This window comes from Oncorhynchus nerka, linkage group LG19 (genome assembly GCF_034236695.1).
Source record: "Oncorhynchus nerka isolate Pitt River linkage group LG19, Oner_Uvic_2.0, whole genome shotgun sequence".
Classification (NCBI taxonomy): Eukaryota; Metazoa; Chordata; class Actinopteri; order Salmoniformes; family Salmonidae; genus Oncorhynchus; species Oncorhynchus nerka.
The window spans coordinates 7722220-7737337 of record NC_088414.1 but is presented as its reverse complement, the minus strand read 5'-3'; the positions used below and the strand labels follow the sequence as shown (position 1 = coordinate 7737337).

The 15118-nt window shown below is 53.5% G+C and overlaps 1 pseudogene; it reads right to left on the bottom strand.

The window, feature by feature from the left end:
* The window catches only part of LOC115146884 (netrin receptor UNC5D-like), a 349654-nt pseudogene that overhangs the window by 97278 nt on the left and 237258 nt on the right, over window positions 1-15118 (bottom strand).

The window sequence follows — 15118 nt, the reverse complement described above, 5'->3', positions numbered from 1 at the left end:
GGCGCTAGGCAGACTGGCGGCGCTGGGCAGACTGGTAGCTCAGGCGGCGCTGGGCAGACTGGCGGCACTGGCGGCGCTGGGCAGACGGGTAGCTCAGACGGCGCTGGGCAGACGGGTAGCTCAGACGGCGCTGGGCAGACGGGTAGCTCAGACGGCGCTGGGTAGACTAACAGCTCTGGATGCTTCATGCAGGCTGACAGCTCTGGCTGCGCTGAACAGAGGAGTACTGGTGCCTCTGGAATGAGGGGCTCTGGCGCCTCTGGCATGAGGGGCGGTAGCTCTGACAGCGCCGGACAGGCGGGAAGCTCCGGCAGCGGCGCCGGACAGGCGGGACGCTCCAGCGGCGCGGACAGGCGGGAAGCTCCGGCAGCGGCGCCGGACAGGCGGGAGGCTCCGGCAGCGGCGCCGGAGAGGCGGGAGGCTCGGCAGCGGCGCCGGACAGGCGGGACGCTCCGGCAGCGGCGCCGGACAGGCGGGACGCTCCGGCAGCGGCGCCGGACAGGCGGGAAGCTCCGGCAGCGGGCCGGACAGGCGGGACGCCCGCAGCGCGCCGGACAGGCGAGAGGCTCCGGCAGCGGCGCCGGACAGGCGGGAGGCTCCGGCAGCGCTGAACAGGCGGGACGCACTGTAGGCCTGATGCGTGGTGCTGGCACTGGTATGCCGTGCATACTATGCCACGCCAACAGCTTTCTTTCTACTCTGTCCACTACATCCTCCACACTCTCAGCACTCTGCTTCGCCGACAGCTCCAATTCCATCCATGGCTCTGCCCAGGGTCCTTTTCCGTCAAGGATCTCCTCGCAAGTCCATTTATCCAAAGAGTGCAGCCTCTCCCACTGCTGCTGCTGCCTCTGTTGCTTCTCCTGCTGCTGCCTTTGCTGCTGCTGCTGTTGCTCCTGCTGCACCGGTCGCTTCTCCTGTGGCTCCTGCCTGTTGACACGCTGCTTGGTCCTGTGGTGGGTGATTCTGTAACGGCTTTCTAATGGTGAAGGAGAGTCGGACCAAACTGCAGCGTGTCTATTGTGATTCATCTTTAATAAACAAACGTAACACACAACAAAACACTAACACTACAAAACGAAAACAGCCTATACAAGTGTCTACTAACCTCTAACCAGGACATCAAGACACACAGGACAATCACCCACAATACAACCAAAGAATATGGCTGCCTAAATATGGTTCCCAATCAGAGACAACGGTAAACACCTGCCTCTGATTGAGAACCACTTCAGACAGCCATAGACTCTCCTAGAACACCCCACTAAGCTACAATCCCACTATACACACATTCCAAAATCCCAAGACAAAACACACCACAATACAAAAACTCTATGCCACACCCTGGCCTGACCCAATACATGAAGAAAACACTAAATACTTAGACCAGGGCGTGACAGTGTGAAACAAATGAAAATACATGTTATATTTGAGATGATTCAAATAGCCATCCTTTGCCTTGATGACAGCTTTGCACACTCACCTGGAATGCATTTGAATTAACAGGTGTGCCTTAAAAGTTCATTTGTGGAATTTCTTTCCTTCTTAATGCATTTGAGCCAATCAGTTGTGTTGTGACAAGGTAGGGGGTATACAGCCCTATTTGGTAAAAGACCAAGTCCGTATTATGGCAAGAACAGCTCAAATAAGCAAAGAAAAACAACAGTCCATCATTACTTTAAGACATGAAGGTCAGTCAATACGGAACATTACAAGAACTTTGAAAGTTTCTTCAAGTGCAATCGCAAAAACCATCAAGTGCTATGATGAAACTGGTTCTCAGGAATGAAAGACCCAGAGTTACCTCTGCTGCAGAGGATCAGTCCATTAGAGTTACCAGCCTAAAAATTGCAGCTCAAATAAATGCTTCACAGAGTTCAAGCAAGAGACATATCTCAACATCAACTGTTCAGAAGAGACTGTGTAAATCAGACCTTTAGTTTTTGTTCCAACCGCCGTGTCTTTGTGAGATGCAGTGTGGGTGAACGAATGTGTATTTCCCAACGTAAAGCATGGAGGAGGAGGTGTTATGGTGTGGTGGTGCTTTGCTGGTAACACTGTCTGTGATTTATGTAGAACTCAAGGCACACTTAACCAACATGGCTACCACAGCATCCTGCTTGGTGAAAACATTTACGCACAAAAATGCAAGGTGACGCAGTCGCATACTGTAGCTACTATAGGCCTCTATGTTTTAAAAAAAAGCACAGACACAGAGAGGATTTTTTTCTAAGAGAAAAAGAGAGAGAAGCAGAAAAAGGATTTCAGAAGACAGCTCTCAGATTTGATTTAATTAAGTTTTGATTGCAGCCCATTTGTTTAGGCTATTAGCCAGGTTTAACAATAATGGTAACATTTTTCCTCAAGCCAACTACTTTTTCCCTCATTGTTAGGCTATTTGATGTGTAATTTTTATAACAAGTTTATAAATAGCAGCTAAATAGCAGCTAAACACTGTATACAGCTATAGATAGTAGGCTCGACTGCATAATGAAACAATCCAAAGTAAGCTCGTGTTTTGCATTATTTGGCATTATTAGACTGGTTTAACACACAACAACTTTCTATCCAAGCTGGGAGAGAGCGTGAGGATGGCTCATGTCATGCAGGTTCAAGGAGGCTGCACAGGGCAGTTGTATATTCAACAAATATCTATTGGTTGCTGATTAGTATGCTGATTAGTATGCTGATTAGTATGCGATTGTATCGAACCACCCAGCATGGCAGCCTTGCAACACTGTGTATAACTTTATGAAATGTCAGGCTTAACATGTGAAAATGACAACCAAATAGGCCTACAAATAAAGATTTATTCATTAGCTAAAGCAAAGCTATAGGCGACATGCTCTGGCACCACAGAAAGCCTATCATTGCTTTGCATATACACGTTGCAATTTCAGCACCATGGACAGCAATCGGTAGTCAATTCTTTGTGAGTGGCTGTCTGGATGACTCATTAGATTTAGAGGGAGGGGGGCTCTGACCTTGTGGGAGGTGTCCAGAGAAACTGCGTTAAACCAGTGGCAGGAAGGTGCGAACACACATTAACACCACAAACATACGCCGGCAAGCAGGCAGGCACACACACACACACCAATCCAAGGCAATCCAATAAACATGCAAATGTACAAGACACACATGGTTGGACACACATTCATACCACTGAAAGTAAACATGCTGGTGAAAACCTGATTTCTTATTCACCCTGAAGATGAAAGCGACATGAGAATGGAGAGGAGCAGCCACACACATAATATCCATGGCACCTTAATAAGTCATAACTCTACATCCCTTCACTATACAACGTAGGGATGCGAGGAGATAGATATGGCCTGAAGCATACAGCAGGCCAATATCACCATCTCCACTCTGAGGTAAACACATAACAAGAGCCAGTCACTCAGATGCTGAAGGGAATGGGGCTCGTAGTAGTTCAAATGGGAACAATCATCTCTTCACAGAGAAATGAGGATGTGCCTTTGGATGCTGTAAACCTGGAGTAGAAGTCATCCAAATATGACAAATACATGTAACTGACAAATGCTTTGTGGGCAACAAAAAAAACAACTTGATGCTGCTATAATGCATTATAACACTTTCCATAAGAAAAGCATTATAAAAAATCGGTATATACTTGTGAGTTAAAACATGCAGGCCTTACCTCTGCGACAGGCACTCCCTCTGGTGGACGGCAGTGCAGCACAATCATGCCTTTAATGGGCACCTCCCTCCCCTGGGGGTCCTGCTCAAAGTTCTTCCTCAGGTCTGGGAGAGAGGAGGGACACAGGGAGACAGGATTAGGGCTGTTGCGGTGACCGTATTACCGCCACAATCATGCCTTTAATGGGCACCTCCCTCCCCTGGGGGTCCTGCTCAAAGTTCTTCCTCAGGTCTGGGAGAGAGGAGGGACACAGGGAGACAGGATTAGGGCTGTTGCGGTGACCGTATTACCGCCACAATCATGCCTTTAATGGGCACCTCCCTCCCCTGGGGGTCCTGCTCAAAGTTCTTCCTCAGGTCTGGGAGAGAGGAGGGACACAGGGAGACAGGATTAGGGCTGTTGCGGTGACCGTATTACCGCCACACTGGCAGTACAACTCCACGTGACCGTTGAGTCACGATAATCTCCTTTTATGCTCTCTGGACATGCTTTGGTAACGACCATCGGGTCCTAATGGCCTGGCACTCAGGGCTCTATTGTCCCTCTAACCACTCTGAGGTCAATGCAAATACAATAGAAAATCACATCAAACACTTATCCTCAAAACAGTAGTCCTACAGTACTTTTAAAACTCACCTCACTGTGTCACGGATCCCTCTGGAACTTTCATTATGCACACCTGTCCCCTATTCCCAGTGATTAGTAATTGTATAAGTGTGCCCTTTGGTTTACGAGAGTCCTGTCCATTATTGTTACAATGTCCGTTGGTGCGTGTGAGTACCTGTGCTGTGTGTTCTGGCTTTTGTGTCAGATTGCGCAGATGATTACAGGTCTCATCCCGCGTGTTATTCATTGTGCGTGTGTGTTATTTCTTCGAGTACTCCTAGCTCTTTTGTTTTGGGTTTCTAGCCTGTGTTTTGTATAGTGTTTGTTTGGTCTTCGTCTCCGTGCCTTTACACGGCACGCCGTAATTTGGGTGTAATAAAAAGGTAACGATTCATTAAAAACAGCCATACGCATATTAGTGCTTATGCACATGCATAGATTCATGAGCTCCAGCCGAATGGAAAAACCTTAAAATGACGATTGTGCCATTTTACAATACACAAAACAAGACTGATTTAAGATGTCTTTGGTACATAATTGGTCTAGCCTATACTCCAGAATCAAACCAATTTGAGTAATTGCCTTTGAGTGTGGACTGTGTTATTATGCATACTGGATGGGCTGGTTACCTTGTGCTACGCTTCAACATGTATATCCATGAGTCTGTGAGAGAACGTATAGCCCTAGGCCATGCGGTTGGTTCATTGATTGTGCAGGGCAGCATACAGTATTTCTATTACATGTTGAATAGGGAATTTTTTAAATGTTAATAATTGATTGTTTGACACATTACCTTTAGCTATACAGAATATCTCACCACCATTTCCTCCTAACATGTATTCACAACAAAACATATTTCACGAAACTGTTGACAGCCAATCTGCATGAAAGGCATACTACCCCCCCCCCCTCCCGTTGGTATAGTTCTGCTACTCACAGGCGATGCGTCGGATACTACCCCCTCCCCTCCCGTTGGTATAGTTCTGCTACTCACAGGTGATGCGTACGGATACTACCCCCCTCCCCTCCCGTTGGTATAGTTATGCTACTACCCCCCTCCCCTCCCGTTGGTATAGTTCTGCTACCCCCTCCCCTCCCGTTGGTATAGTTCTGCTACTCACAGGCGTGCGTACAGATACTACCCCCTCCCGTTGGTATAGTTCTGCTACTCACAGGCGTGCGTACGGATACTACCCCCCCTTCCCGTTGGTATAGTTCTGCTACTCACAGGCGATGCGTACGGATACTACCCCCTCCCGTTGGTATAGTTCTGCTACTCACAGGCGTGCGTACGGATACTACCCCCCTCCCGTTGGTATAGTTCTGCTACTCACAGGCGTGCGTACGGATACTACCCCCACCCTCCCGTTGGTATAGTTCTGCTGCTCACAGGCGTGCGTGGATACTACCCCCCCTCCCGTTGGTATAGTTCTGCTACTCACAGGCGATGCGTACGGATACTACCCCCCTCCCGTTGGTATAGTTCTGCTACTACCCCCCTCCCGTTGGTATAGTTCTGCTACTACCCCCCCCTCCCGTTGGTATAGTTCTGCTACTCACAGGCGATGCGTACGGTTACTACCCCCCTCCCGTTGGTATAGTTCTGCTACTCACAGGTGATGCGTACGGATACTACCCCCTCCCATTGGTATAGTTCTGCTACTCACAGGTGATGCGTACGGATACTACCCCCCTCCCCTCCCGTTGGTATAGTTATGCTACTACCCCCTCCCTCCCCTCCCGTTGGTATAGTTCTGCTACTCACAGGTGATGCGTCACGGATACTACCCCCTCCCCTCCCGTTGGTATAGTTATGCTACTACCCCCTCCCCTCCCGTTGGTATAGTTCTGCTACCCCCCTCCCCTCCCGTTGGTATAGTTCTGCTACCCCCTCCCCTCCCGTTGGTATAGTTCTGCTACTCACAGGCGTGCGTACGGATACTACCCCCACTCCCGTTGGTATAGTTCTGCTACTCACAGGTGATGCGTACGGACACTACCCCCCTCCCGTTGGTATAGTTCTGCTACCCCCCTCCCGTTGGTATAGTTCTGCTACTCACAGGTGATGCGTACGGATACTACCTCCCCCACTCCCGTTGGTATAGTTCTGCTACTCACAGGTGATGCGTACGGATACTACCCCCCACTCCCATTGGTATAGTTCTGCTACTCACAGGTGATGCGTACGGATACTACCCCCCTCCCCTCCCGTTGGTATAGTTATGCTACTACCCCCTCCCCTCCCGTTGGTATAGTTCTGCTACTCACAGGTGATGCGTACAGATACTACCCCCTCCCCTCCCGTTGGTATAGTTCTGCTACCCCCCTCCCCTCCCGTTGGTATAGTTCTGCTACCCCCTCCCCTCCCGTTGGTATAGTTCTGCTACTCACAGGCGTGCGTCGGATACTACCCCCTCCCGTTGGTATAGTTCTGCTACTCACAGGTGATGCGTACGGATACTACCCCCCTCCCCTCCCGTTGGTATAGTTCTGCTACTCACAGGTGATGCGTACGGATACTACCCCCCCCTCCCCTCCCGTTGGTATAGTTATGCTACTACCCCCCTCCCCTCCCGTTGGTATAGTTCTGCTACCCCCTCCCCTCCCGTTGGTATAGTTCTGCTACTCACAGGCGTGCGTGCGGATACTACCCCCCTCCCGTTGGTATAGTTCTGCTACTCACAGGCGTGCGTACGGATACTACCCCCCTTCCCGTTGGTATAGTTCTGCTGCTCACAGGCGATGCGTACGGATACTACCCCCCTCCCGTTGGTATAGTTCTGCTACTCACAGGCGTGCGTACGGATACTACCCCCCTCCCGTTGGTATAGTTCTGCTACTCACAGGCGATGCGTACGGATACTACCCCCCACCCTCCCGTTGGTATAGTTCTGCTGCTCACAGGCGTGCGTGCGGATACTACCCCCCTCCCGTTGGTATAGTTCTGCTACTCACAGGCGTGCGTACGGATACTACCCCCCTCCCGTTGGTATAGTTCTGCTACTCACAGGCGTGCGTACGGATACTACCCCCTCCCGATGGTATAGTTCTGCTACTCACAGGCGTGCGTCCGGATACTACCCCCCTCCCGTTGGTATAGTTCTGCTACTCACAGGCGTGCGTACGGATACTACCCCCCTCCCGTTGGTATAGTTCTGCTACTACCCCCCCCTCCCGTTGGTATAGTTCTGCTACTACCCCCCTCCCGTTGGTATAGTTCTGCTACCCACAGGCGTGCGTACGGTTACTACCCCCCCTCCCGTTGGTATAGTTCTGCTACTCACAGGTGATGCGTCACGGATACTACCCCCCTCCCATTGGTATAGTTCTGCTACTCACAGGTGATGCGTACGGATACTACCCCCCTCCCCTCCCGTTGGTATAGTTATGCTACTACCCCCCTCCCTCCCCTCCCGTTGGTATAGTTCTGCTACTCACAGGTGATGCGTCGGATACTACCCCCCCCCTCCCGTTGGTATAGTTATGCTACTACCCCCTCCCCTCCCGTTGGTATAGTTCTGCTACCCCCCTCCCCTCCCGTTGGTATAGTTCTGCTACCCCCCTCCCCTCCCGTTGGTATAGTTCTGCTACTCACAGGCGTGCGTCGGATACTACCCCCACTCCCGTTGGTATAGTTCTGCTACTCACAGGTGATGCGTACGGACACTACCCCCCTCCCGTTGGTATAGTTCTGCTACCCCCTCCGTTGGTATAGTTCTGCTACTCACAGGTGATGCGTCGGATACTACCTCCCCCCACTCCCGTTGGTATAGTTCTGCTACTCACAGGTGATGCGTCGGATACTACCCCCCCACTCCCATTGGTATAGTTCTGCTACTCACAGGTGATGCGTCGGATACTACCCCCTCCCCTCCCGTTGGTATAGTTATGCTACTACCCCCTCCCCTCCCGTTGGTATAGTTCTGCTACTCACAGGTGATGCGTACGGATACTACCCCCCTCCCCTCCCGTTGGTATAGTTCTGCTACCCCCTCCCCTCCCGTTGGTATAGTTCTGCTACCCCCCTCCCCTCCCGTTGGTATAGTTCTGCTACTCACAGGCGATGCGTACGGATACTACCCCCCACTCCCGTTGGTATAGTTCTGCTACTCACAGGTGATGCGTACGGACACTACCCCCCTCCCGTTGGTATAGTTCTGCTACTCACAGGTGATGCGTACGGATACTACCCCCTCCCCTCCCGTTGGTATAGTTCTGCTACTCACAGGTGATGCGTATGGATACTACCCCCCCCGCCTCCCCTTGGTATAGTTATGCTACTACCCCCTCCCCTCCCGTTGGTATAGTTCTGCTACCCCCCTCCCGTTGGTATAGTTCTGCTAGCCCCCCCCCTCCCGTTGGTATAGTTCTGCTACCCCCCTCCCGTTGGTATAGTTTTGATACTACCCCCCCTCCCCTCCCCTCCCGTTGGTATAGTTCTGCTACTCACAGGTGATGCGTATGGATACTACCCCCCCCTCCCCTTGGTATAGTTATGCTACTACCCCCCCTCCCGTTGGTATAGTTATGCTACCCCCCCTCCCCTCCCGTTGGTATAGTTCTGCTACCCCCCCCCTCCCCTCCCGTTGGTATAGTTCTGCTACTCACAGGCGATGCGTCTGGATACTACCCCCCACCCTCCCGTTGGTATAGTTCTGCTGCTCACAGGCGATGCGTACGGATACTACCCCCTCCCGTTGGTATAGTTCTGCTACTCACAGGCGTGCGTACGGATACTACCCCCCCTCCCGTTGGTATAGTTCTGCTACTCACAGGTGATGCGTACGGATACTACCCCCCCTCCCCTCCCGTTGGTATAGTTCTGCTACCCCCCTCCCGTTGGTATAGTTCTGCTAGCCCCCTCCCGTTGGTATAGTTTTGATACTACCCCCCTCCCCTCCCCTCCCGTTGGTATAGTTCTGCTACTCACAGGTGATGCGTATGGATACTACCCCCCCGCCTCCCCTTGGTATAGTTATGCTACTACCCCCTCCCCCCCGTTGGTATAGTTCTGCTGCTACCCCCCTCCCCTCCCGTTGGTATAGTTATGCTACTACCCCCTCCCCTCCCGTTGGTATAGTTCTGCTACCCCCCTCCCCTCCCGTTGGTATAGTTCTGCTACTCACAGGTGATGCGTACGGATACTACCCCCCCCCCTCCCGTTGGTATAGTTCTGCTACTCACAGGTGATGCGTGCGGATACTACCCCCTCCCCTCCCGTTGGTATAGTTATGCTACTACCCCCCCCCTCCCGTTGGTATAGTTCTGCTACCCCCTCCCCTCCGTTGGTATAGTTCTGCTACTCACAGGCGTGCGTACGGATACTACCCCCTCCCGTTGGTATAGTTCTGCTACTCACAGGCGTGCGTACGGATACTACCCCCACCCCCTCCCGTTGGTATAGTTCTGCTACTCACAGGCGATGCGTACGGATACTACCCCCCCCCTCCCGTTGGTATAGTTCTGCTACTCACAGGCGATGCGTACGGATACTACCCCTCCCGTTGGTATAGTTCTGCTACTCACAGGCGATGCGTCGGATACTACCCCCCCGTTGGTATAGTTCTGCTACTCACAGGCGTGCGTCTGGATACTACCCCCACCCCCTCCCGTTGGTATAGTTCTGCTACTCACAGGCGTGCGTACGGATACTACCCCCCCCCTCCCGTTGGTATAGTTCTGCTGCTCACAGGCGTGCGTACGGATACTACCCCCCTCCCGTTGGTATAGTTCTGCTACTCACAGGCGATGCGTACGGATACCCCCCCCCCCTCCCGTTGGTATAGTTCTGCTACTCACAGGCGATGCGTACGGATACTACCCCCCCCTCCCGTTGGTATAGTTCTGCTGCTCACAGGCGATGCGTACGGATACTACCCCCCTCCCGTTGGTATAGTTCTGCTACTCACAGGCGTGCGTACGGATACTACCCCCCCCTCCCGTTGGTATAGTTCTGCTACTCACAGGCGATGCGTACGGATACTACCCCCCCTCCCGTTGGTATAGTTCTGCTACTCACAGGCGTGCGTCACGGATACTACCCCCCCCCGTTGGTATAGTTCTGCTACTCACAGGCGTGCGTACGGATACTACCCCCCTCCCGTTGGTATAGTTCTGCTACTCACAGGCGATGCGTACGGATACTACCCCCCTCCCGTTGGTATAGTTCTGCTACTCACAGGCGATGCGTACGGATACTACCCCCCTCCCGTTGGTATAGTTCTGCTACTCACAGGCGATGCCGGATACTACCCCCCTCCCCGTTGGTATAGTTCTGCCCCGTTGGTATAGTTCTGCTACCCCCCCTCCCGTTGGTATAGTTCTGCTACTCACAGGCGATGCGTACGGATACTACCCCCCTCCCGTTGGTATAGTTCTGCTACTCACAGGCGTGCGTACGGATACTACCCCCCTCCCGTTGGTATAGTTCTGCTACTCACAGGCGATGCGTCTACCCCCCTCCCGTTGGTATAGTTCTGCTACTCACAGGCGATGCGTACGGATACTACCCCCCTCCCGTTGGTATAGTTCTGCTACTCACAGGCGATGCGTACGGATACTACCCCCTCCCGTTGGTATAGTTCTGCTACTCACAGGCGATGCGTACGGATACTACCCCCCCGTTGGTATAGTTCTGCTACTCACAGGCGATGCGTACGGATACTACCCCCCCCCTCCCGTTGGTATAGTTCTGCTACTCACAGGTGATGCGTGCTCACTGGATACTACCCCCCCCCTCCCGTTGGTATAGTTCTGCTACTCCAGGCGTGCGTTCGGATACCCCCCTCCCCTCCCGTTGGTATAGTTCTGCTACTCCCCGTCGGATACCCCCCCCCGTTGGTATAGTTCTGCTACTCACAGGCGATGCGTCACCTACCCCCTCCCGTTGGTATAGTTCTGCTACTCACAGGCGATGCGTATGGATACTACCCCCCCCTCCCGTTGGTATAGTTCTGCTACTCACAGGCCCCCTACCCCCCTCCCGTTGGTATAGTTCTGCTACCACCCCGTCGGATACTACCCCCCCTCCCGTTGGTATAGTTCTGCTACTCCCCGTACGGATACTACCCCCCTCCCGTTGGTATAGTTCTGCTACTCACAGGCGATGCGTACGGATACTATCCCCCCTCCCCCTCCCGTTGGTATAGTTCTGCTACTCACAGGCGATGCGTACGGATACTACCCCCCCCTCCCGTTGGTATAGTTCTGCTACTCACAGGCGATGCGTACGGATACTACCCCCCCTCCCGTTGGTATAGTTCTGCTACTCACAGGCGATGCGTCTACCCCCCTCCCGTTGGTATAGTTCTGCTACTCACAGGCGATGCGTACGGATACTACCCCCTCCCCTCCCGTTGGTATAGTTCTGCTACTCACCCCTACCCCCCCTCCCATTGGTATAGTTCTGCTACTCACAGGCGATGCGTACGGATACTACCCCCCCTCCCGTTGGTATAGTTCTGCTACTCACAGGCGTGCGTCGGATACTACCCCCTCCCCGTTGGTATAGTTCTGCTACTCACAGGCGGTATGTTCGGATACTACCCCCCTCCCGTTGGTATAGTTCTGCTACTCACAGGTGATGCGTACGGATACTACCCCCCCTCCCGTTGGTATAGTTCTGCTACTCCCGATGCGTCGGATACCCCCCCTCCCGTTGGTATAGTTCTGCTACTCACAGGCGATGCGTACGGATACCCCCCCCCGTTGGTATAGTTCTGCTACCCCCCTCCCCTCCCGTTGGTATAGTTCTGCTTCCCCTCCCGTTGGTATAGTTCTGCTACTCACAGGCGATGCGTACGGATACTACCCCCCTCCCTCCCGTTGGTATAGTTCTGCTACTCACAGGCGATGCGTCACGGATACTACCCCCCCTCCCGTTGGTATAGTTCTGCTACTCACAGGCGATGCGTACGGATACTACCCCCCTCCCGTTGGTATAGTTCTGCTACTCACAGGCGATGCGTACGGATACTACCCCCCCTCCCGTTGGTATAGTTCTGCTACTCACAGGTGATGCGTACGGATACTACCCCCCCCCCTCCCGTTGGTATAGTTCTGCTACTCACAGGCGATGCCGGATCCCCCCCATTGGTATAGTTCTGCTACTCACAGGCCCCCCCCCCTCCCGTTGGTATAGTTCTGCTACTCACAGGCGATGCGTACGGATACTACCCCCCTCCCCCGTTGGTATAGTTCTGCTACTCACAGGCGATGCGTACGGATACTACCCCCCTCCCGTTGGTATAGTTCTGCTACTCACAGGCGATGCGTACGGATACTACCCCCCTCCCGTTGGTATAGTTCTGCTACTCCCCCTCCAGTTGGTATGTTCGTGCTACGGATACCCCCCCCCCCATCCCCCCCGGGATCCCGTTGGTATAGTTCTGCTACTCACAGGCGATGCGTACGGATACTACCCCCCTCCCGTTGGTATAGTTCTGCTACTCACAGGCGATGCGTACGGATACTACCCCCCCCTCCCGTTGGTATAGTTCTGCTACTCACAGGTGATGCGTACGGATACTACCCCCCCCTCCCGTTGGTATAGTTCTGCTACTCACAGGCGATGCGTCTGGATACTACCCCCCTCCCGTTGGTATAGTTCTGCTACTCACAGGTGATGCGTACGGATACTACCCCCTCCCCCGTTGGTATAGTTCTGCTACTCACAGGCGATGCGTTGGATACTACCCCCCCCCTCCCGTTGGTATAGTTCTGCTACTCCAGGTGATGCGTACGGATACTACCCCCCTCCCGTTGGTATAGTTCTGCTACTCACAGGCCCCTACCCCCCCCTCCCGTTGGTATAGTTCTGCTACTCACAGGCGATGCGTACGGATACTACCCCCCCTCCCGTTGGTATAGTTCTGCTACTCACAGGTGATGCGTACGGATACTACCCCCCTCCCGCTCCCGTTGGTATAGTTCTGCTACCCCCTCCCTCCCGTTGGTATAGTTCTGCTACCCCCCCCCTCCCGTTGGTATAGTTCTGCTACTCACAGGTGATGCGTACTACGGATACTACCCCCCCTCCCGTTGGTATAGTTCTGCTACTCACAGGCGTGCGTCGGATACTACCCCCCCTCCCGTTGGTATAGTTCTGCTACTCACAGGCGATGCGTACGGATACTACCCCCCTCCCGTTGGTATAGTTCTGCTACCACAGGCGTGCGTTGTTGGTATAGTTCTGCTACTCACAGGCGATGCGTATACTACCCCCCTCCCCGTTGGTATAGTTCTGCTACTCACAGGTGATGCGTATAGGATACTACCCCCTCCCCTCCCGTTGGTATAGTTCTGCTACTCACAGGCGATGCGTTCGGATACTACCCCCCTCCCGTTGGTATAGTTCTGCTACTCACAGGCGTGCGTGCGGATACGGATACTACCCCCCCTCCCGTTGGTATAGTTCTGCTACTCACAGGCGATGCGTACGGATACTACCCCCCCCCTCCCGTTGGTATAGTTCTGCTACTCACAGGTGATGCGTACGGATACTACCCCCCTCCCGTTGGTATAGTTCTGCTACTCCCCCTCCCGTTGGTATAGTTCTGCTACCCCCTCCCCTCCCGTTGGTATGCGTTCTGATACTACCCCCCCCTCCCGTTGGTATAGTTCTGCTACTCCCCCTCCGTTGGTATAGTTCTGGATACTACCCCCCCTCCCCTCCCGTTGGTATAGTTCTGCTACTCACAGGCGATGCGTATAGTTCTGATACTACCCCCCTCCCGTTGGTATAGTTCTGCTACTCACAGGTGATGCGTACGGATACTACCCCCCCCTCCCCTTGGTATAGTTCTGCTACTCCCCCTCCCCTCCCGTTGGTATAGTTCTGCTACCCCCCTCCCCTCCCGTTGGTATAGTTCTGCTACCCCCTCCCCTCCCGTTGGTATAGTTCTGCTACTCACAGGTGATGCGTACGGATACTACCCCCCTCCCCTCCCGTTGGTATAGTTCTGCTACTCACAGGCGATGCGTATATACTACCCCCCCTCCCGTTGGTATAGTTCTGCTACTCACAGGCGATGCGTACGTTGGTATAGTTCTGCTACCCCCCCTCCCCCGTTGGTATAGTTCTGCTACTCACAGGTGATGCGTACGGATACTACCCCCCCCCTCCCGTTGGTATAGTTCTGCTACTACCCCCCCCCGTTGGTATGGTTCTGCTACCCCCCCCCTCCCGTTTGTATAGTTCTGCTACTCACAGGCGTGCCGGATACTACCCCCCCTCCTCCCGTTGGTATAGTTCTGCTACTCACAGGCGATGCGTACGGATACTACCCCCCCTCCCGTTGGTATAGTTCTGCTACTCACAGGTGATGCGTACGGATACTACCCCCTCCCCTCCCCCCCTCCCGTTGGTATAGTTCTGCTACTACCCCCCCCGTTGGTATGGTTCCCCCCCTCCCGTTGGTATAGTTCTGCTACTCACAGGTGATGCGTACGGATACTACCCCCCTCCTCCCGTTGGTATAGTTCTCACAGGCGTACGGATACTACCCCCTCCCGTTGGTATAGTTCTGCTACTCACAGGTGATGCGTACGGATACTACCCCCTCCCGTTGGTATAGTTCTGCTACCCCCCCCCCGTTGGTATAGTTCTGCTACTCACAGGTGATGCGTACGGATACTACCCCCCCCCTCCCGTTGGTATAGTTCTGCTACTCCCCTCCGTTGGTATAGTTCTGCTAGCCCCCCTCCCCTCCCGTTGGTATAGTTCTGCTACCCCCCCTCCCGTTGGTATAGTTCTGCTACTCACAGGCGATGCGTACGGATACTACCCCCCCTCCCCTCCCGTTGGTATAGTTCTGCTACTCACAGGTGATGCGTACGGATACTACCCCCCTC